The sequence below is a fragment of the Cryptomeria japonica genome, chromosome 6, assembly GCF_030272615.1.
Source record: "Cryptomeria japonica chromosome 6, Sugi_1.0, whole genome shotgun sequence".
NCBI lineage: Eukaryota > Viridiplantae > Streptophyta > Pinopsida > Cupressales > Cupressaceae > Cryptomeria > Cryptomeria japonica.
In genome coordinates, this window is record NC_081410.1 from 592,478,092 (window position 1) to 592,501,768 (window position 23,677).

Consider the following 23,677-nt stretch of genomic DNA (forward strand, 5'->3'; position numbering starts at 1 on the left):
AATCATGTCAGTTATAGTGACACTCACTGTTCATCACAAAGTGTTGCTATTTATCCTAGTGGTACTCACTGTTCATCACAAAGTACTACGTGTGTGACACTCCCTGTTCATCACAAAGTGTTACTCACATTTGCACTCCCTGTTCATCACAAAGTGCTGCTCATATTTTAGTACTCCCTGTTCATCACAAAGTACTCTATCTTGGTACTCACTGTTCATCACAAAGTGCCTTGATCTATCCTAGTCTTCCTAGAGGACCTGCTTGAGTGTATCCTCTCAGTAGCTTATCCAATCGACAGCGTATGTTCATCACAGAACTGCCGATTTGACCTAGAGGATGCAAATTCATACTTTTCAAATGCAAACACGCTTACATGACATAAACGTGCATTTATTACATTACCTAGCATGCATTAATGACAACAATAAATGCATCAAAGTACAAGGAGGTTTTGTGGTACTCACTGGCTCTCCTACCTCTACTGGCCTCTGGAATCGGCGAACGCGGTCGAATCTGTGAACAAAGGCCATCGCTGCTGACTGTTGCTGCTCTTTTCTCGCTCTGCACTGTGATCTTGTAAGGGTGTGGATGACAATGAGGATGTCTTTTGCCCGTGGTCTATCTTATAGCCTACCCTAACCCTCGCCCTCATTTCCCGAGTCAGTATTCTTCATCCTGTGACTTTGTCACTTTATTTGGTCAATCCCTTCTAGCCTCTCTTTCTTATCGAGAGATTGTCTGCAATCTTTTCAGACATTTTCATCCAATCTCTCGAGGGGGCATATCATTCCCATTCTGGGGCAACTCTATATCAGTTCATCTTATCTTCTTTGAAACAATGCGACAAGCCGCATTGTCTCAAAGAGGGGCAAAATGTAGACACCTAAAATTGTCCAGTCTAATTAAATAAATATTTTATTTATTTAATTATCTAAGCTTAATTCTTCTATTAATTAAATAAATCTTTATTTATTTAATTAATTCATTTATCTTCTTCTAGCCTTATTTCTCATTTAAATAAATACATTTATTTATTTAAATTATCATTTTCCTAAATTAAATAAATATCTTATTTATTTAATTGATCCCACTTCTTCTATTAATTAAATAAATCTTTATTTATTTAATTAATTCATTAACCTTTTCCACCTATGACACATGTCATTCATCTCTTAATTCATACACTACCTACCCCTTTCATTATTTTATTATTTCCTTTACCTACCCTCTAATCCTAGCCGACCTCCTTTTTACACCTCTCAATCTTATCCCTCCATTTCATATTGTGTCTTCTATTTAAGGAGATGCCTTCTTCATTATCAAACCCTAATCACTCAGTCTAATGACTGATTTTGGAGGACTCGACTACACTACGATCCTACTTGCAACCACATTTCGTTCTTTGTTGAGCTCTTGTGCATATAAAAATCTGAGAGCAAAAATATATCAAGCAAGATCAATGGAGATAGGAAGAATGGAGATCAAAACCCTATTGGACATGTGATGGTATAATCTTTGTGATTTTGAGTTATTTGCATTGTCTTAGGTAATCTTCATATGTTATGGTGGATCTTTGTTCATTGTTAGGTTAGGGTTTTGTGGTTGAATTCATTTAGCCTTTCAATTTTGTTATTATTGTTATCCATTTTCACCATAAACACCTAGAACTATCTTCTACTTTCGAATCCCATTTAAGGAGCAATAATCTTCAAATGCTTTTCTGCAATACTCACCTCCATTATCCAATCTGAGACACTTCAACTTTTTTCCTGTCTCATTCTCAACCAAAGCTTTCCATTTCTTAAAAGTTTCAAAAATATCTGATTTTTGTTTTAAGAAATATACCCATGTTTTTTTGGTTGAGTCATCAATAAAAATAACATAATAACAAGAGCCACCAAGAGATAATACCTGAGCCATTCCCCATACATCTGAATGTACAAGCTCTAACTTCTCACTCTTCTTCTCTTTCCCAACCTTGAGAAATCTGACTCTTTTCTGTTTACCATAAACATAGTTTTCACAGAACTCTAAATCAATCTTCTTTAGTCCTGGCAATAGATTTTTGGAGTGAAGGGTTTTCATCCCTTTCTCACTCATGTGCCCAAGCCTATGGTGCCACATTATTGAATCTGTTCTTGCAACATTTATTGTTGTTGTCCTTGTAGTAACTTTATCTATAGCAACTAGGGTAGAGTAAGTGTTTCCTATACACAGATATAATGTGCCTACCTTCGCACCTTTAGCTATTACTAATGATCCTTTAGCGACCTTCCACATACTATCTGAGAGGGTAACTATGCAACCTTCACTACCTAGTTGCCCTGCAGAAATTAAATTTCTTCTTAAATTAGGAACATGTCTTACTTCTTGGAGAAACCAGTCATTTCCATTCTGCAACTTGATCTTTATCTTTCCTTTTCCAACAATTTGACAGGGCTCATCATCCCCAAATATACCTGTCCAAAATCACCTTGAACATAATCTAGAAAATATTTTCTATGGGGTGTAGCATGAAATGAAGCCCTGAAATCTATTACCCAGGAATCATTAACATTATCCAAACATAAGATTAAAGCATCTTGTAAAGTATTACTTGCAATATTAGCTTCCTTACTGTCATTTTCATTTTTGTCTCCTTCTTTGTTTTTCTGAGACCAACAGTCTTTCTTTAGATGACCAGGCTTTCTACAGTACCAGTAATCTTTTTTTCCTCTAGATTGAGAACATCCTTTCTTCGACTTCCCTCGTGACTTCTCATTCCCAGGGCCTTTTCCTCTTTCCTTTGATCTTCCTCTGTTCTCCACATTCAAAACACTACCCGATGATGTTGGAGTCTCACCTATGCTTTTCCTTTGCATTTCCTCACTTAGGATAACACCAACAATATCATCAAATACCAGAGTATTTTTACCAGAGACAAAGTTACTTACAGCCATAACCAATCTATTCCATCTTTCTAGCAAAGAACATAAAATCAAGAGAGCCCTAACCTCTTTTGCAAAAGTAATTTTTATCGAAGACAATTGACTGGTAATTGTATTAAATTTATTTAAGTGCTCCGCTATAGATCCTCCCTCACTCATTTTCAAATTAAATAGATGCTTCATAAGAAATACCTTATTTGAAGCTGAGGGTTTCTCATACAACTTAGCCAATGTCACCATCAAATCTACAGTCATTTTTTCTTTTGTTATATTGAATGCTACAGACGGTGCAAGGCATAATCGAATGGATCCCAGTGCCTTTCTATCTAAAATGTCTCACTCTTCATCTGACATTGTGGTCACTTTCTTTGCCTTTCCTTCCAATGGCCGCCACAAATCCTTTTGATACAGGTAATCCTCCATCTGCATTTTTCATAACCGATAATTCTGGTCGTTAAACTTTTTGGCCTTGAATTTGGAATCCTCCATTGCTCCCACTCAAATCTGAAAGTCCTGCCAATTTACAAAAAACCTTGCTCTGATACCAATTGTTAGGGTTTCAAGCAGATCCAAAGCAAATATGAACTAATAATTATATGCAGATTTAAATACAAAAGATAAAGAAATAAAATAGGACACAGATAACATAGAGATTTAATGTGGTTCACCTAGAATGGGTTACATCTAGCATACACAGTTGTCAAATCTTTCTTATTATCCAGCAAAAATAGTACATCAACCTTACCATGCCTTAAGCATCCCAATCACTTATAACATGCATTTTTAGGGCAAAAACAAAGTCGACCTTTTTAGGGTTTTATTACAATGTCAGTTTTCATCAACGAAAAACAACAAAAAAAAATTTCTTGGGGGCTCCCACCCCTGAACCCCCGCTTTTCTCGGGGGCTGTCGGCCCCGGACCCCAACGAGGATACGTGTTGAGTGTACAGTACTTTGCTGATCAGTCGCCACATTTCAACAACATACACCATCCCTATAAAAAACCACATCATATCAAATCAACATCAAATCAATATTAACTTGAAACATTGCAAATCAAATCAAGTTATATTGAAACTCTTATTGGACAAGCTTATCAAAACAAAGACAACAGGCATGCAAACTGACAATTTGCACCTATCTTGACAGAACTGGCATCAACACTACAATTTTTCTACATCCAAAAGACCCCCTTTACCAAAAAAAATTTCCCCATGTGCTAAACAAACTTGTCTACACGCTAAATTGCTTACTATGCGCTACCCTATCCTCTCAAAGCGCTACCCAATCCATCATATGCGCTGTCCAGCACCTACTCGCTATCCTATCCTATTTCTCTGCCACCTAACCTACCCCAAGCGCTAAAACTACCCTATGCACTATCCTACTTGGCTCTTGCACTATAACCCTTCCCCGTTGCGCTAGGTTATAACTACACTCTACCTAAGCCTACTAATGTAACATTGTGGGAACCCTATGCGCTAGGGTATACCTACGCGCTACCCATTTTTCCCTCTGTGCTACCCTATCATCCCAATGCGCTAAACTTATCCTAAACACTACCCTAATTTACCGTTGCGCTAACCTAAACTTTTCGGATGCCACCTATTTTATTAAAACCTACGCGCTATGAAACCTATCGTATGCACTATGCTTTGACCCTGGTGAGCTAAACCGACAAATCTGCATGAAAAAATTGAAAACATGATCAAAACCGACAAAATAAAAAATCCAAAAGGGGTCAAAAAGGTTGACTTACTAGTGGTCCATACATGATAGGCCTCCGATACCTCTGAATGCACTCGAATCGATGAGAAGCATAAGGAACCGACATGTTGACTTCTCTCCAAAAATCACTTTCTCCAAGGTCAACAAGCACAAATGAGACAAAATAAATCACTTTTTCCCTTTATATAGGGTAAATCAAAATTAGGGTTACATGGAGGGACGTGTAAATTGCTCGCGGTGTCTCCTACAACCCTACCAAATGTCAATATCGGGAGATGAATCAAATTACCGTATTCAACATAGACAAAATTTTACAATGCAATGAAATTTATCAAATTTATCTAAATCAAATCAAATTTTCAATTTTTTTGATTCATCTCCCGAGGGGGCATTATCAATATCGTTTATCAAATCTGGGGCACGACATGAAAATCTCAAAACGACATAAAAATTGATCATAACTAAATCATGATGACACATCATTTTCTTTGAATCAACATGTGTACACACATCACTTCAAAGAGGGGCAAAATGTACACGTATAAAAATGACCATATTCCTAAATGAATATTTAATGTTCATTTTATTCCCATTCCTCCATTTAGTTAAATTCAATTTAACTAAATCACCCACATTCTTCTATTTAAATAAATAAATAATTCAATTTATTTAGTTAAATTCACTAAAGCCCTTTGCATCATTTAATTAAATAAATCATTTTAATTAAATCCCTTCTTGTTACTTTTAATTAAATTTACATTTAATTAATAGTTTATCCCAAATTGAATAAATATAATTTATTCAGTTTCCCAAATTGCAACCAAATTAAAATAAAGCAATTTATTTTAATTAAATCTATTTTCCCTCACCCACTTGCATCCTAAACCCTATTCCTAATTTCTTCTAGAATCCATCTAATCCTAGTCAATTAGCCCAAACCCATGCATTATCCCCTTTCCCTAAATTTGAGGAGGTCACTTCTCAAATTTGGAGTAAAGTCTTCAAAAGGCATTAAAGCCTTTATCCATTCAACAAGCTAGCTTGTTGAATACCCCCAAATTTGGAAGGACTCTTACAAATTTGTCCCCAAAGTCTTCAAACCATTAATGGTTAACTAACCCTTAGTGGCATGCTTAGAGACTTTTTGACTAACTTAACCTCCATCTAACCTAGGGGTCTCATCAAGCATTCATTGCTTTGACCGTGGTTATCCCTTTAACCTTTGCACAAGAGTTTACCCCTTGGATAAAAGTTTTATCCATTGGATAACCCTAACCTAACCTTAACCCTTACCTCCTAAGGTAACCATAAGGTCTTCTCAAGCATTTAATGCTTCTTTAATCTCCTCTCAACCAGTCTTATGTTGACGATTGTCGCCATTTCATTGGTGAAAATTGTAAATATGGATTGATAACTTTCAATCCTGACCCTTGATTAACTCCTTCAATCTTGACCATCCATTTCCCTATTTTCACTATAAATAGAGCTCTCATTCCTCCATTTTAAGGATCCAGGAAAGCTTTTAGTATCTCATTTATGCTCAAATTATCAATACATCTATCTTCTCTTTGCAATATGAATTAATCTAGTAAGCACTTTAGATTATTTCCTTTATCATTAGCTTAAATCATTAACTAGTATATCATGTTAGGATAGTATTGCTACTAATCTTGTCATCTTATAATCATAGTTTATTGCATTCATAGGATCATGCATGGATAAGATGCATTTCATAATTTAAATCAATCATAAGCATCCCTTGTTCTTGCATTCGTCATCCCTAAGCCACTTTACTCAGTGATCTGAGAAAAAAGGCATTGGCTTGAGGGACCTTGTGAGATAGAGAACCATGGAACCAACCTTGGAAAGTTGAGTCATTCTTCATGACTCCTTAACTTGCACCAAGAAGTCCCATGGGTGTGTGAACAAGCCTCTTTGAGACCACATTTTCACTTTTTAAGTTTCATCGACCCGCTTTTCCCACACATAGTTCCAATATGAGAGAAGGAATTCAAATATGAATACACCTCTACAATAAATGATAAATCCTTAATAAAGACACTACTTCACAAAGGGGAAATTTTAATCTTAAGAAGGAGAGATGTTTGAAATCACTCTTTCCCCCATATACATAGGGAGAAGAGATGAGATAGAAATAGGCTATTATGTTGTTTCAAAAAAGTATGATTGCATGTGAAATTGTACCATCATGAATGATAATGAGCCTCCAGTAAGTGAGCTACCAATGTCACATAATGATGAGCAACATAATAGTCATTAATGTTATTTAAAGACATGATAGATTGGATGAGGTATTTGAATATGACATGTTAAATTCTGTACTATAAGTGAAATTAAAAACATGTATAAGATGATGAATGTTAAAAAAAATTTAGAAAGAGAAAATTTTATAGGAGAAGAATAGGCCACTAAGTCATACTTGTCTTGCACACAAGAAATCTTGGGAAAGGGATAAGTATAATTCATTAGAGCCTTATTCCTAGAAGAAGGGATCTCAGAATGAGTAAAAAATAAAGCCTCATAAGTGGGATTAGAAATCTCTTGAGGAGATTCATAAAGAGATTTGTTCATCACCAAGATTTCCTTATGACGGGGATAAGTGTTGAAAGAAGTAGAAGATGATTTAATTGAGGTAAGGTTATCATAACTACTAAATATATCATTCACATTGAGAGATGGTTTTTTAGATGCTTTGGTGGGCTTAGAAGGATTATATCCAAGTCCAAATGAAGCTTCATGTGTATTATGTTCTAAAGGCACTTTAATTCCTTGTTCATTTGTGCCACAACCATTGCCATAATAGCCACTCTTAGCTAAAATGTGAAAACTAGGACCATAAAGGGATGCCAAATCAGAAGGAGATGGTGATGCCTCATAGGTATCAGTGCTATATGAATTAGAGGAAGGATTTGAAGAATCATTTGAATTAGAAGCAGTCACAAAGTGGTTACTTAGTTGTTTAGACAAGGTAGGTTTCTCTTTGGGTTCCTCCTTAGATTTCTCCTTCCTAATCTTAGATCCGTTACAAGGTACCTTATATTCTCCTATAAAAGTAGGGGTAAAGTATAGAGATCCCCAATCATCATTTGTGAGCACTTATTCGGGAGAAAAGATATCCTTGGGAGGAGATTCTGATTGAGTAGAAGAATCAAGAGTACTAGAAGGAACAACATCGTTAAAGGAAATATATGTATTTGAAGAAGTAGAAGTATTGGAAGAAGAATGGGAAGTAGTTGAACAAGAAGATATAGATTTTAATGCTTCTTGAAATTTGGTATAAGCTAACAAAGTGTATGTCATATTGTTATAAATGAATTTGACTTGCCCATGCAAATTTGAGGGGACAACTTGCATGCTATGAATCCAAGGTCTCCCTAATAGAAGGTTATATCTCAAATTACTAGGCATAACATGAATGGGTGTAGGTAACACAACAAGACCTACCTTAATAGGCAAGGTTATCACACCTAGACATTATTTAGCAACATTATCAAAGCCTCAAATAGTAAGAGAAGAAGATTCGATGAGAGAACGATCCACTTTAATCTTATCAAATAAGTCCACACTGCAAGTTCATTAAGGCTAGATCCATTGTCCACAAGGGTTCGTCTTATAGCACTATCATGGATAATAACCACAATCATAAGAGGGTCATATTGATTTTGGATTTCAAGAGAACGTAACTCATCTTCTATGAATACAATTTGAGCTTTGGATTTGTTTGTAGGATCAATCAAAGCGGACATGTTATTAGGTGTCACTACAGGTGGGACATCTAAGTTTTTCAAAGCATCTTGTAACATCCCATGATAAGAAGGTGAAGTTTGAACCAAATCCCAAATAGAAATCTTAGCAGGAGTGGCCTTAAGTTGTTCAATGAGATCATACTCCTTGCTAAGATTTGATATGTGAGATGCTTATGGAAGAATAGGTTGAGAGGGAGAAAATGAAGTTGGCATAACTGGAGGAGGACTAGGTTGCCTATTGTTTCTTGTGTTGTAGATATGAGAAAATGCATGATAACTCTCTCTAGTGATTTTCTTAGCATACTCATAAGGGTTCTTAGTAGGATAACCTCCTTGCACTGTAATAATAGGTTTCTTAGGAGTGAAAAAAGAGTCATTAGCATAACCACCTTGAACCACTAAGAGAGGCTTATGTGGGGAATTTTAAGAAGGACAAGCACCTTGAACAGTGAAGAGGGGTTTATTAGGTGTCTAATTCACATGTATCAAATTTATTGAACATGGTTTAGGAATATAAAAGGTTTCCTTATAAGAAGAATGAACAAGATTGTTGGATGAATGTTTTATAGTCTCTTCTTGCACTAAAATGTTATCATGGATAAGACCAATTTTAGGAGAGAGACTAGGGGTAGGCATTAATGTTTTAGGAGAAAAAGTATTAGTAGGAAAGGTCATATCATCCTCTATCACCAAAGGATCTACATGGGGAATAAACTCTCTAGGAGCAGGATCAACATTACTCTTTAAGTCTCACCTTTGAGAGGGAGATCTTTGAAAAAGATGTTAGCCATCTTGTCTTGAAGTAGAGTATCCTTATGAGTAGAACCAAGTTGAGGAGAGGGATATGCTTTATTTTTAGAGGGATAATGATTGAGATTAATTTAAGGTGAGATTCTTTCAAGGGAGTCATCAACCATGATTTTATTCCATTTAGCTAGGGTTCTCTCATGGGGTAGAGAATAATCAACACCTTCTTTTAATGGTTCATCCCAAATAGTGAGGTCATTAGGAAAATCATTAGAAATATCTTGCACAAAGATGTCCTTAGTGCTATTGACAATTTTGGGAGAAGGAATAACATTGTTCATTAATTCTTCATCCTTAGGAAGGAGAGAATCACTACATGTATTTAAATCATACTCTTTCCTCGAAATGTATTCAATAAGATCTTTAGGGGAGAGAGCATTAAGGAAATTGACCATGGTTTCATCTTCTTTTTCTAAGGCATATTTAGGGGTAAGATAAACCTTAGGAGAAGGGAAAGCATTTCTCATTAATGCATCATCTCTAGTGGGAATTTTGCTGGAATCAAAAAAGGAAATGCCATCACTAGGAAAATTAGGGACAATAACATCTTCTTGCACAAAATGAACCTCATGAGGGGAGTATTATTTGGGAGGGAGATGAACATTTTTATGCTTAGAAAGGAGATATTTGGAAGAAGTGCTCATAACCTCATGTTGTACTAACATGCCCCCATTGGTAAGACCAAATTAGGAGAAGATAAGTCAATGTCCATCATGACCTTTTAACTTAGAGAAGCATCATGTAAGTAAGGTAAGGTAACATTAAGAAAAGTGGTTATGATATCATCCTCCTCCTCTAAGATAGCGAGATGGGAAGGGCACATTTTAGGAGAATTGTCAAGATCACTCTTCAAATTTTCATCCTTAGAGCATGGGAGAGTTTTGAAGGGGTTGGCAACAACTCTTTTAGGCACTAAAATTTTATCATATATAGGAAGAGGTTCTTTAAGACATGGAAAAATTGAAACAAGGGAAGCTAACCCATTATCATATTTATGAAATGAATGCATCATGACAAAAAATTTCCTCTTTCAAATGATAACATATGCAAAATAGAAGGAAATGTTTAATTTTAACCAATGAAAGCACTCTAAATGTTGATTTAGAAAATGAAATTTATGAGTGAAATGTGTGCCAAAATCAGATCTGAAATTAATGATCCAAATTAAGTTATCCATAAGTTCAATTTTGAATTGAAAAATTAGGGGTTTAACAAAATTAACCTCTAAATTTTAAAATTTGCAAGGAATTGAAACTTGTAAATCTAAATTTGAATATGAAATAGAAAAAACACTCAGATCTGAGAATATAAATCAGAATTAAAGAAGGTTGGATGCACGTCGGGTTCACCAAAATGTGGTGGTGGGAAAAGCGAGTTCAGGTGACTAGGACCTAATCCCACTTTTGCCAACACATTGGGAATACAAAAGAGCCTAAGGAGATAGATCACATTGGATACTTCTTGTGATAAAGAGAGAGCCAAGGATTGTCTCTTAGAGTTTCTATTCCTCTTGTTGCAAATTATGAGAAAAACTAGGGTTTGGATGATTACCTAGACTAGGAGATAAAGAATGAAGCATAAATGAACTTAGAATTGAACAAACCTACAGATCTGAAATTGAGATAATAAAAGCATAAAAGGGAGAGGATTTTGGATGTGTACCTGTATATGGTGAAAATGGATAACAATAATAACAATATTGAAAGGCTAAATGAATTCAACCACAAAACCCTAGCCTAACAATCAACAAAGATCCACCATAACATATGAACATTACCTAAGACAATGCAAATCACATGAAATCACAAAGATTATACCATCACATGTCCAATAGGGTTTTGATCTCGATTATTCCTATCTCCATTGATCTTGCTTGATATATTTGCTCTCAGATTTTATGTGCACAAGAGCTCAACAAAGAACAGAATGTGGTTGCAAGTAGGATCGTAGTGTTGTCAATTGCATAAATCAATTCATTAGCTCATTAGGGTTTGATAATGAAGGAAGCATCTCCTTATATAGAAGACACTTTATGAAATGGAGGGATAAGATTGAGAGGTGTAAAAGGAGGTCGGCTATGATTAGAGGGTAGGTAAAAGAAATAATAGAATAATGAAAGGGGTAGGTAGTGTATGAATTAAGAGATGAATGACATGTGTCATGGGTAGAAAAGGCTAGTGAATTAATTAAATAAATAAAGATTTATTTAATTAATAGAAGAAGTGGGATCAATTAAATAAATAAGATATTTATTTAATTTAGGAAAAGGATAATTTAAATAAATAAATGTATTTATTTAAATGAAAAATAAGGTTAGAAGAGGATAAATGAATTAATTAAATAAATAAAGATTTATTTGATTAATAGAAGAATTAAGCTTAGATAATTAAATAAATAAAATATTTAATTAATTAGACTGGACAATTTTAGGTGTCTAAATTTTGCCCCTCTTTGAGACAATGCGGCTTGTCGCGTTGTTTCAAAGAAGATAAGATGAACTGATACAGAGTTGCCCCAGAATGGGAATGATATGCCCCCTTGAGAGATTGGATGAAAAATGTCTGAAAAGATTGTAGACAATCTCTCGATAACAAAGAAAGGCTAGAATGGATTGACCAGATAAAGTGACAGAGTCACAGGATAACAAAGACTAACTCGGGAAATGAAGGCGAGGGTAGGGTAGGCTATAAGATAGACCACGGGGGAAAATACATCCTCATTGTCATCTATGCATCCACAAGAGCATATTGCAGAGTGAAAATAGAGCAGGAGCAGTCAGCAGCGATGGCTTTCACTCACAGATTCGACCGTGTTTGCCGATTTCAGAGGCCAGCAGAGGCAGGAGAGCTGGTAAGTACCACCAAACCTCCGCGTACTTTGACGCATTTAATTTTGTCATTAATTCATGTCGAATAGGGTAATAAATGCGCTTAGACTAGGGTCCAAAAAATGTCAAAAAATATTTAGGCGCATCTGTGTCTGCTAGGTGCGTCTGTGTTTGTGTCAGGCGCGTCTATGTCTGGACCCGCGTCTATGATGTTCAGGCGCGTTTGTGCCAAGAAGGCACGTCTATGTCAACTAGGCGCGTCTATGCAGAGCATAGGTGCGTTTGTGTCAGGCAGGCGCGTCTGTGTTGTTCAGGCGCATCTATGTAGTCTTTGAGCACGTGTATGTCATGTAAGCGCGTTTGCGTTTGAAAAGTATAAAGTTGCATCTTCTAGGTCAAATCGGCAATTCTGTGATGATCATATGCTATCGATTGGATAAGCTGCTAAGAGGATACACTCAAGTAGGTCCTCTAGGAAGACTAGGATAGATCAAGGCACTTTGTGATGAATAGTGAGTACCAAGATAGAGTACTTTGTGATGAACAGGGCGTACTGAAATATGAGCAGCACTTTGTGATGAACAGGGAGTGCAAATGTGAGCAACACTTTGTGATGAACAATGAGTGTCACACACGTAGTACTTTGTGATGAACAGGGAGTACCACTAAGATAAATAGCAACAATTTGTGATGAACAGTGAGTGTCACTAGGGTAGATAGCCATATGCATTTAGATAGCGAGTAGCAAAACAGTGAATGCCACTATAACTGACATAATTGAGTTGTTTGACTGCAGGAGTATTTGCCGATGCTAGAGTCATGGGAGAGATTCCCGTCTACTCAGAGGTTGCGACCTGAGTTGTCGCTTGAGGATAGAGCTGCCATCGAGGAGATGGGTTTGAGACAGGTGCTATATGTGCCTGAGTTTCAGGCAAACATGGGTTTGCTGACTGCGCTAGTTGAGAGATGGCACTCTGAGACGTGCACATTCCATTTGCCTATGGGTGAGATGGCAGTCACCTTGGAAGATGTATACATGATTCTACAGGTGCCGATCGATGGGGAGCGGATCCCATACGATTGAGATGGCAACAGGGAGGCATTGAGACAGGCATTTCAGGACCCTGGATTGGAGATGAGGGCAGGACATGTGGCATGGGACACCATGACAGCCATAGGGTTAGCAATGTCGGCAGTGATCGGAGGAGCTATCAGTGGGTTCCTATGTCCGAATAGGGCAACATGGGGGTTGGCTATGAGCTGGGTGGAGCACTGGAGACACTGGTGACACAGCACACCAGATATGCCTGGGGACCATGTGTGTTGGCCCACCTGTATTATGAGCTTCATCAGTTTGTTTATCATGGATCAGTGGGATTGGGCTGTGGAGTGACACTGCTGCAGGTATGGACCTACGAGCATCTGCCGGTTACCCGACCGATACACTTCAGGGGCAGAGGTTATGGATGCAGCTTTGTGCATTTGTATGACATGATCACATCGTAGCCACGGATTGGCAGGCTAGAGTATTGGCGGTGAGTGATTGATGACATTGATGAGGTCATATGGAGACCATATCTGGGCTGCGAGCAATGGGAGGATGATGCAGTGGAGCTACCGTACACCTTCCAGAGCAGGTACCTGATTGGGCGGATGCCCTATGTGCTAGAGAGGCAACTGGTAGATAGGATTGGCCGACAGTTTGGCTGGATTCAGAGGATGCCCCAGGGATCAGGCATGTATGCCCGCACAGTCAGAGATCAAGCACAGTTTGGGTTGTTACTGTCATATGATCAGGAAGTGACTCAGCTAGTGGAGATGATACCTCTACCTTGGGACATGTGGCCTAAGATCGAGGACACCAGGATGGATGCAGAGTATACAACATATTGGGCAGAGCATCCATTGCCCCGATTGACAGATCCAGGAGAGGCACTGGAGGGAGATGGTGGTGGTGACGAGGATGATGGTGGAGGTGAGGGGCGCTGAGGCCGATGGAGGAGGAGAGTAGTAGTTGGAGAGAGACGAGTTGCACCTCGGAGGGAGGGTGGAGAGGAGAGGCAGGCTCGAGTGGTGAGGGGTCGCGGTGGATTGCCACTATAGGTGCCAGCAGCACAGGGTCCCAGGCAGGTGCAGATATGGGGACAGGGATAGAGACAGGTACCAGTACAGGTACCAGTATAGGCACAGGGGCAGGTACAGGGGCAGGCACCCACAGAGGAGGAGCCACAGGCAGGGACAGAGGTAGAGGGGGTTGACCCAATGGAGGCTGAGCTACTGGATCTGAGGGAAATCTGGCAGGGCCAGGCAGATGAGATCTAGGATCTAGAGAGGGAGAGGGATCAGCTCAAGACTAGGCTCAGGGATACTGAGCGAGAGCAGGATCAGGCTATCCAGCGCTACGTAGAGGCTGAGACAACACTGAGGGCTGGAAGGCAGGTAGCAGAGGACACAGGGGCCGGATATGCTAATGTCCTATGGGCAGGAGAGGAGATAGCCTACTGGAGGGACCTCTACTATGGTGCAGTGCCAGCAGATCAGCGGGTGAGGAGCTTCCATAGATCGTCGTGTACAACGACAGCTACGGGAGGGAGCCGGAGGAGACAGACATCGAGTGGTGGGGTTATGGGTCCTCCACCACCACTAGATAGAGGAGACAAGAGGGATGATCCTGGGGTGGGTCCTTCAGGGGCTCAAATTCCACCAAGGCCATGCGGCTCTGAGGGAGGGAGTTCATCATAGCCTTAGAGGGCTCCCTATGTATCAGTTTTGTACCATTTTTGTATTGTAGACACCTGCGGATGCTTGTAGCCATATGATTTTGACATCATTGTATCATGACACTTTTGATTATATATATGAGATGATTCATCTTTGCGGAAGCTATATGCATGTGTACCTATGTGATGAGATGTTTTATGATGCTTATGATATGGATGCAAATATGTATATGATGCAATGCAATATTTTTTTATTTTATTTTTTGTTTATGTTTTATATATGTATGCATGATGCAAATGTGAATGTAAGTAATGCAGATGAATATGATAATGCAAATGTAAATTGTGCTAACAGGTGTTGTGTGCAGGATGTGATGCAGTTGTGATATCTATATGTACGTATGAAATGCTTATATGTGGTAATGTAGGTGTAACTACATGAAATGCAAATGTTTTTGGTGTGTCATTATACTCAGTCATGTGATAGCAGGTTGAGAATGATGATGGAAGTCAATCAAGAAATGGGGATGAAAGACAGAAGATATGAAAGTGAAAGAGCTTCTTGTGCGTTATCATCATTGAGATTTATTATGGCAAAATAGGTTATGACAATCGAGGCATATGTTCAACCCAGAAAGTCATTGTACCTATTTGCATGGAGATAAGATAGTCACAAACAAGGAATGCCTCAGTTCATACTAGACTCTCAGTGTCCTCATATCCTTGGACAAGTCATAGCATTACTAAGAGACAATCCATAGACAGCAAATATAAATAGGTGACGATACCCCATCCTCGCCTTTCTAGTCAAAGACATCCTGGAGATAAAATCTCTAGTCAGAGACATCTCGGAAAAGCTAAAAGACATGTCACCAAAAAGATAAAATTAAAAGAAAACCAAGACTCGACACCAACATCCACTGTAGTTCTCAAGTTTAGTGTCTCTTGTCACTTGTATAAGTCTTATTTGATTGTGGTCACAATGTTTACTTTCACAGAAAGGATAGATAGCATTGATCCATAATGTTGTCTGAGTCTGTTGAAAGATTTGATTTGTTGAAGCCCATTGTTGCTGCTGTGTCTCATCTGAAACTGACTGAATCCATGAAACTGATACTTTATTGCAGAGAAGATGAAACTTTATTGCTGATCTATGATGAAAAATGTTGCTTTATTGTGAATTGTGCGCGGATAGACTGAAGGAAGCTAGAAGAAACTATACTCCTCAGAACATGGGATGTTCTCAGTTCCACTCCCATCACTAGACGTAGGATTTGCCTTAGCCACAGATAGGAGCTGATTTATTATGGATGGAAAGGGATGAAAAAGAATATTTATTATGAATGGCTAACCAATCTTGGGTAGATTAATAACAAGCCATGATGGGAATGGGTAAGTTTATTATGAACGAAGAGGTTGTGAGTGTGTGCAAAGTGAAATGATGAAAGAGAATCCTGAAGAGGGAGGAGCAATGTCTCTATGCATGGCACTGGTGACCTAGTTTTCACCATGGTACTTGCCCAGGGCACCACCAAAGTGGTTTTCACTATTGGACGAAATTATTTCTTTTTACTTTTTTCGATTTTCAATGTTTTTTGTGTCACAAGGCGCCTGTTTGCCAAGTTTTCACCAAGTAACGATTTTTTTTGTTTTATAATTTTTTTTTGTATTTTTGAATTAGGATACTCTAAAGAGCTATGTGTAGAACCTGCGAAGGTGCATGCTGTTGATAGGATCCTCTAAAGGTTCACCTTCTGTAGTTGAGAGCTGATATGCACCAGATCCATATGCTGCTGTAATGATGTAAGGACCAAGCTAGTTTGGTTCAAACTTGCCCTTCTTCTCTCTGTCTTGTTGATTTTTAGGATTTTCTCTGAGAACTAAGTCACCTACCTCAAATGTGTGAGGCTTGACCTTGTAATTGTAGCTGCGACTCATTCGTTGTTGGTAAGCCTTGAGATGATTAAAAGCAGTTTGTCTTTGTTCATCCAATAGTTCCAGCTCTTGTAAGCGAGAGACCCTGTAGTCTTCATCACTGATGATGTTTTGCAAAGAGACCCGTAAAGAGGGTAGCTCAACCTCAATAGGCAAGATGGCTTCAGAACCATAGACTAGTGAATAGGGTGTAGCTCCTGTAGGTGTACGGACACTTGTGCAGTAGGCCCAAAGTGCAGGATTAAGTTGAATATGCCAATCATGACCAGCATCGTCGACTGTCTTCTTTAGGATTTTAAGGATTGTTTTGTTAGACGCCTCAGCTTGGCCATTACCTTGGGGGTAGTAAGGTGTGGAGAAATGATGGGAGATATGGAAGCGGTCACAAAGTTCGCAAACATCCTGATTTTTGAAGGGACGCCCGTTATCAATGATAATGGAAACAGGAATACCGTATCGGCAAATGATATAGTTAAGGATGAATGTAGCAATCTATTTTCTAGTAACTTGTGTGAGAGGCATGACTTTAATCCATTTTGTAGAATACTCTGTGGCAGTGATAATGAATTTATGACCATTGGAAGAAGGAGGGTGAATCTTGCCTATGAGATCGAGTCCCCACTGACAAAAGGGCCAAGGAGACGCAAGTGGTTGAAGTTCTTGTGTTGGTGCATATATGAGATCTCCATGAATTTGACATTGCTTACATTTCTTGACAAACTGATATGAGTCTTTCTCCATATTGGGCCAGTAATATCCAGTCCTGATGAGTTTCTTGGCCAAGGTAGAACCACTAGCATGTGGACCACATATCCCTTCATGCACTTCCCATAACGCAATCTGGGCTTCGTCGCTTTCTAAACATCTAAGAAGAGTGCCATCTAGACCTCGCCGGTATAGGATATCAGCTAAAATGACATATCGAGAGGATTGGCAAATGAAAGTGCGACATTGGTTATTTGATAGATCAGGAGGTAAAGTATTGTCCCGTAGGTATGTGAAAATGGAACCATATAACTGGGATTCGGGACCGACAATGCATATCATCTCAGTAGGCATGATTTCATATGAAGGGACCAAAAGGTTATCCACCAAGAACTCATAGCGGGTCTCGTTTGGAGGTAGATCGATCAGTGAAACAATTGTAGCCATGGCATCTGCAGCGCGATTCTGCTCTCTTGGTATCTGCTCAAAGTCTATCTTTGTGAAATGTTGTTTCAGACCATCCACCATTTGTTTATAAGGCATTAACTTTTCATCTTTTATGTGATAATCACCAGTTGCTTGACAGATAACAAGTTGGGAGTCCCCAAAAACACGAAGTTCCTGGATCTTCCATTGAACTGCAATTTGTAATCCTGTTGTTAATGCCTCATATTCCGCTATAATGTTAGTGCAAGGAAATGATAAGCGGTATGATTTTTGTATAGAATCCCCTTGAGGAGTTATAAAGAGGATGCCAGCTCCTGCCCCATGCTATGTATATGAGCCGTCAAAGTATAGTTGCCATGGTTTTGCATGTGACATTGTCAAAATGGATTCATCTGGAAATTCTGAACTTACAGGAACATCATCTATCATGGGAGCATCTGCTAATTGATCTGCAATGGCTTGTCTTTTTATTGCTTTTCTGTCCACATACTCAATGTCAAATTCACTCAGTATCATTACCCATTTGGCCAGTCGCCCAGTAAGTGTTGCCTTATTGAGAAGGTATTTCAATGGATCTATCCTTGCAGCCTTTTTAGTCTTATGAGTGAGCATGTAATGTCATAATTTCTGTGAAGCAAAGACCATAGCGAGGCATGCACGCTCAATTGGTGTGTAGTTTAGCTCACATCCCACCAATGTGCGACTGATATAATATACTGCTTTTTCCTTGCCTTCAGCAATTTGTTGCGCTAAGAGTGCCCCCAGTGCTATTGAAGTAGCTGATATGTATAGTAACAGAGGTTGATCTGGAACTAGTGGCATCAGAACTGGCAGATTTAGAAGATAATCTTTGAGCGTCTAGAAGGCCTGTTGACAGTTATCATCCCATTTGAATTTGATGTTTTTATGTAGCAGGTGCTGAAATGGATTACACTTATCTGCCAGTTGTGCTATAAATCTTCGGATGGACTGGAGTCTGCCTTGTAAGGATCGAAGTTGACTGATATTTCTTGGTGGTTGCATTTCTAGGATAGCTTTGACTTTTGCTGGATCTACTTCAATTCCCCTTTTGGATACAATGAATCCTAGGAGCTTCCCGGAGGTTACTCCAAAGACACATTTCTTAGGGTTTAATCTTACTTTGTATTTTTCCAACTGATCAAAGACGACTGAAAGTATGTCCAAATGTGTATTTCTGTCTATTGATTTGCCCAAGAGGTCGTCAACATAATCTTCCACAGTTACATGCATGAGGTCATGAAAGATAGTAGTCATGGCTCTTTGATATGTAGCACTTGCATTCTTTAGCCCGAAAGGCATGACATTCCAGCAGAAAGTTCCCCATGGACAAGTAAATGATGTTTTGTGTTGATCCTCGGGCGCGATCCTTATTTGATTATAACTAGAGAATCCATCCATCAATGATAGCATTTCATGACCTGCTGTGAGATCAACAATCAAGTCAATGTTTGGTAAGGGGAAGTCATCCTTTGGACAAGCTTTGTTGATGTCTCTGAAATCTGTGCAAATTCTGATGTTGCGATCTAGTTTACTGATAGGTACCAAGTTGGAGATCCATTCAGGATAATCAATTGGGTGTATGAATCCAACATCGAGTAATTTCTCAAGTTCCGCTTTGACTAATAATGCCACTTGTGGATGCATTTTTCTTAATTTCTGTTTTACTGGTTTTGCCCCCGGTTTGACTGTTAGATGATGCATTACCAAATCCGAATCCAATCCAGGCATATCAGCGTATGACCAGGCAAAATTAATTTGTCGTTCTTTGAAGAAACTTATGAATTTTGACCTTTCAGACTCTGTCAATGATTGAGCTAGGAATATGTTGTGTGGAACCTCTTCTGTACCAATGTTTGTTTTGATAGTCTCCTCAACCAACATAGATGACTTTTCTTCATATGATGCTGGGAGAATGTCGAGCCTTCCATCTTCGGGTGCCTCAGAGAGGTTTTCACCCTCAGATACGTCCTTTCTTTTTACTTTTTTGGGGTCAGATAGTGCCATAGTGTGGTTTTCGCCATAAGACCCTTGATTTGTTCTTATTTTCACATTTTTGCGACTGGAAGGTCCGACATCCTCACCAAAATATGCCACGCTATTGAGTTCTATAGTGTATCCTGCTTTATGGTCTCTAGGCGGAAGATCATCTCGTATGGCTAGATAGTCAATAAAAGCTTCATCATTTTGAAATGTATCCAACTATGCAGGTCCTTCATGATCCCAGTCAATGAGTTGGTGGTGAACAAGGGGAAGGCCGTTAATGTCTTCAAAGTTAGTGGGGCTAAGAGTGAAGATGTGGTTATATTCGGGTATGTCAAGATAATTATCGAGGTCATCGATGTCACTCTCTTCATCAGTCTCAATCACGAGCGAATCCAAATTATCATCACTAGTAGCGCATTCTGGGATAGGTGTTCTCATCCTATGTGATTTCAACCTAGAACCTTGAGATAGGGACTGTGTAGAACCCTCCTGGGTTGTGTCTTGACCAACTCTGAACTTGTTATAAAATTTCTCTTCTTCTGTGGGTTCATCTGGCTCTCTGAATATCTCGGTGAGCTCGTAGTCACTGGAAGACTTGTCTGAACCCCATTCCAATTCGTTAGAATCTGTGGAGTAGCAATCCTCTTGTTGCACTTTGGTAGCTTTGATTTGTAAGGCTTCTTCTATCTTTTTGGTGTGGATCTTGGAAGTTAAGAAACCAAGTCCTTTCGAGCATTCCTTTTTGAAGGTCAATTCAGGTTGTAAAGGTTCTATGATGCCTTCCTTGCGTAACCCCAGAGGGCTTTTTCCATCATACCTGAATTTTTGTAGCATTTTGAAGCCTTTGCCATATTTCTCACAAGTTAGGTTGATATGATCTTGTGTTTCCTCTTCATTGTCCCTGAAAAGCATTTTATATAAATCTTCCTCTTCTAGTTCACCCCATCTTTGAAAGGTAGTAGGGTCCCATTTGAGCATCATGATGGATATTTGCTTGTTAGGATGTGGTCTTCCATATTCTTTTGGGGAACTCATGACTTGTCGTAAGTACATGGTCTGATTGAAAGTATATTCCCCCATGCCTTTGTCCTGAAATTTGCCTTTAAGCTCACCTTGTTTTGATGTCGAAGGTTTTAATGACTCAGGATCAATATATGTCGATGAAGGAACAGCCTCACGATTACTGGGAATGATGGTCTTTGTCTTTGATTTCAGGTTATTGTAGTATATGAATGGATTAGGATCACCATTAACTGTAACTTCGACTCCATTATGAGGAAACTTAATGCATTGGTGATATGTGGATGGGACTGCTCTCATTTCATGAATCCAAGGATGTCCTAACAATATGTTATAAGTGAGATTTAAATCCAGGACTTGACAAACCACATCCTCTGTAACTGGCCCAACTCTAAGAGGTAAGGTGACTGTGCCCTTGGATGAACGCTCTTCGTCATCATAAGCCTTAATGGTGATTTGATTTGTAGAATTCACAGCTTTATCAGAATATCCCAATTGTGTAATAGTACTTAATGTGCAAATGTTTAGACCTGCTCCTCCATCTATCAGGACTCTTTTTATTCGATGTTTGTGTATGAAGGCTTCAATGTGTAATGGTGCATTATGTGGCTGACTTACGGTTGCGTCATCAGCTTCTATGAATGTAAGGGAGTGTGGAATGGAAAGGTATGCCACCATGGCTTGAAACTGGTCCACGTTCAGATCAGTAGGAACAACAATATCTCTCAAGATTTTGTCAAGAATGGCTTTATGTGCGGGAGATATGCGTAATAGCTCAAGGATCGAAATGAGCACGGGTGTCTTCCCTAACTATTCTACAAGGTCATACTCAGGTTTGGTTGATGAAGAAGTGGTGTTTTTAGTTGGAGCACCTTGCAAAGTGATTTTACCTCACCGGGTTGTAACATGACATTCAGAGGTAGGTTCAGAAGAAGATCCAACACCTTTTAGGACAATCTTGGGTCTCTGGGTAGAATTTTCAGACGCTTTGTCCTTGATGATAATAGTAGAGACATAATTGTCCATCGAGATGTGATTGATAGTTGAATCATAGTTATAGGATTCTCTAGTATAGTTGGTCTGGTCATCTGTGGCTTTAGCTTTTCCCTTGTCATGTTTTGGGAATGGTTCCTTAAACATCTCATGTTCTTGATTGGATGAATGTCCCTCAATCTCAATATCACCTCTATCAATGAGATCTTGTACGATGTTCTTCAATCGATGACAATTTCTTGTCTTATGACCCTTGCTCTTATGAAATTCACAATACTCATCATCATTCCACCAATTTGGTTTGACCTTTGGTTCATATGGTGGGAAATCTGGAATTGTGATCACCTTGTTTGCCACTAGCTTCTTGAAGACTGACTCAAGTGGTTCTCCCAATGGGGTATACTTCCTTCATGATCTAGAAGTTGTTTGAGTATTCACTTGATTGTTTGTAGAACTTGATCTAGAAAAAATGAATTTGGGTCGCACTGTGTTGGCATCAACAACACCATCATTGACTGTGTTCTTGTTTTTATTCCAAAATCTTGGCTTGTCTTTTCCTTTAAAGTCATCTTTGTTTTCCTTGAATATCTTAATGACTCCTTGTTCAATTAGGACCTTTTCTGTTGCTAAGCCTTTTTCAATGACATCCTTGAAGGTGGAAAAACAAGCTTTTCTTAGATCATAGCCAATGTCTTTGTTAACATTTTGGGTGAACATCTCTACCATTTGTTTTTGTGGAATTTCACAAGAGCATCTGCTGGCTAGATTTCTCCATCTTTGTAAAAATGATGCAAAAGATTCTCCCTCTTTTTGCTTAGTATTGCACAAAGTAGTGACTGATATGTCTGTCTCTATGTTGTAGGAGAAATGTTGAATAAATGCCTCTGCTAAGTCACCCCATGACTTAATTCCAGGTGGAAGTTGGGAGAACCATTCCATAGCTTGATCACCTAAGCTTTGTGGGAATAATCTCATCAAATATGTCTCTTCTGCTGCTACCTCAATGCAAGCTGTAAAAAATTGTCTTATGTGTGCCTTAGGATCCCCTTTTCCTCTATACTTATCAAATTTAGGCGTCACAAAGTGTGTAGGAAAAGGAGGCATTGGAATGCTCGTCAAATGGATAAGGACATATGTCTCTCATTGTGTATGTTGGCTTCGGTGTATTTATGTCCTCCATTTTCTTTTGTAAGTCCCTGATTTGTTGCTCCAAATTGCTCTTAGGTGGAGATCGACTTCTTGGACCATACCCCATGCTTGAGGCACCAATTGGAGGAGGAGCATGTTGCATATATGGATGATATTGATGATACACATGTTCATATGGAGGAGGTTTGTAATGATGCTGCGTATATGGACCACTTGGTATAGATTCATGTTGAGGAATCCCATATCTATTTTGCACATGTATACCATATTCTACAGGCATGTCATGTTCCATTGTGTTGCCCCCAAATTTGACATGAGGTTTCCTTGTGTCCAAATTTTGAGCATGCCTTTGAACATCTAATTGTTTTGGTGGTTGATCCTTAGCATTGATATGTGATTGAGCATAATTTTCTCCATACAACTTCCATAATGGTCTGCGAAGGTGAGTATCATATGTTTGACCATGTGTATGTGGGACCTCGGGTTTTTGAAGCAAAGCTGATGGTGATTCAGGTACCATATGTGGTCCTCTATTTCCTCCACTATTAGGTATCCTTTGATCCATATTGGAGTGAGGTCTTTGCAAAGGTCTATGTTCCATTATTTGAGACATGTCAAAATCATGAGGTATCTTGGCTCCACTTTGT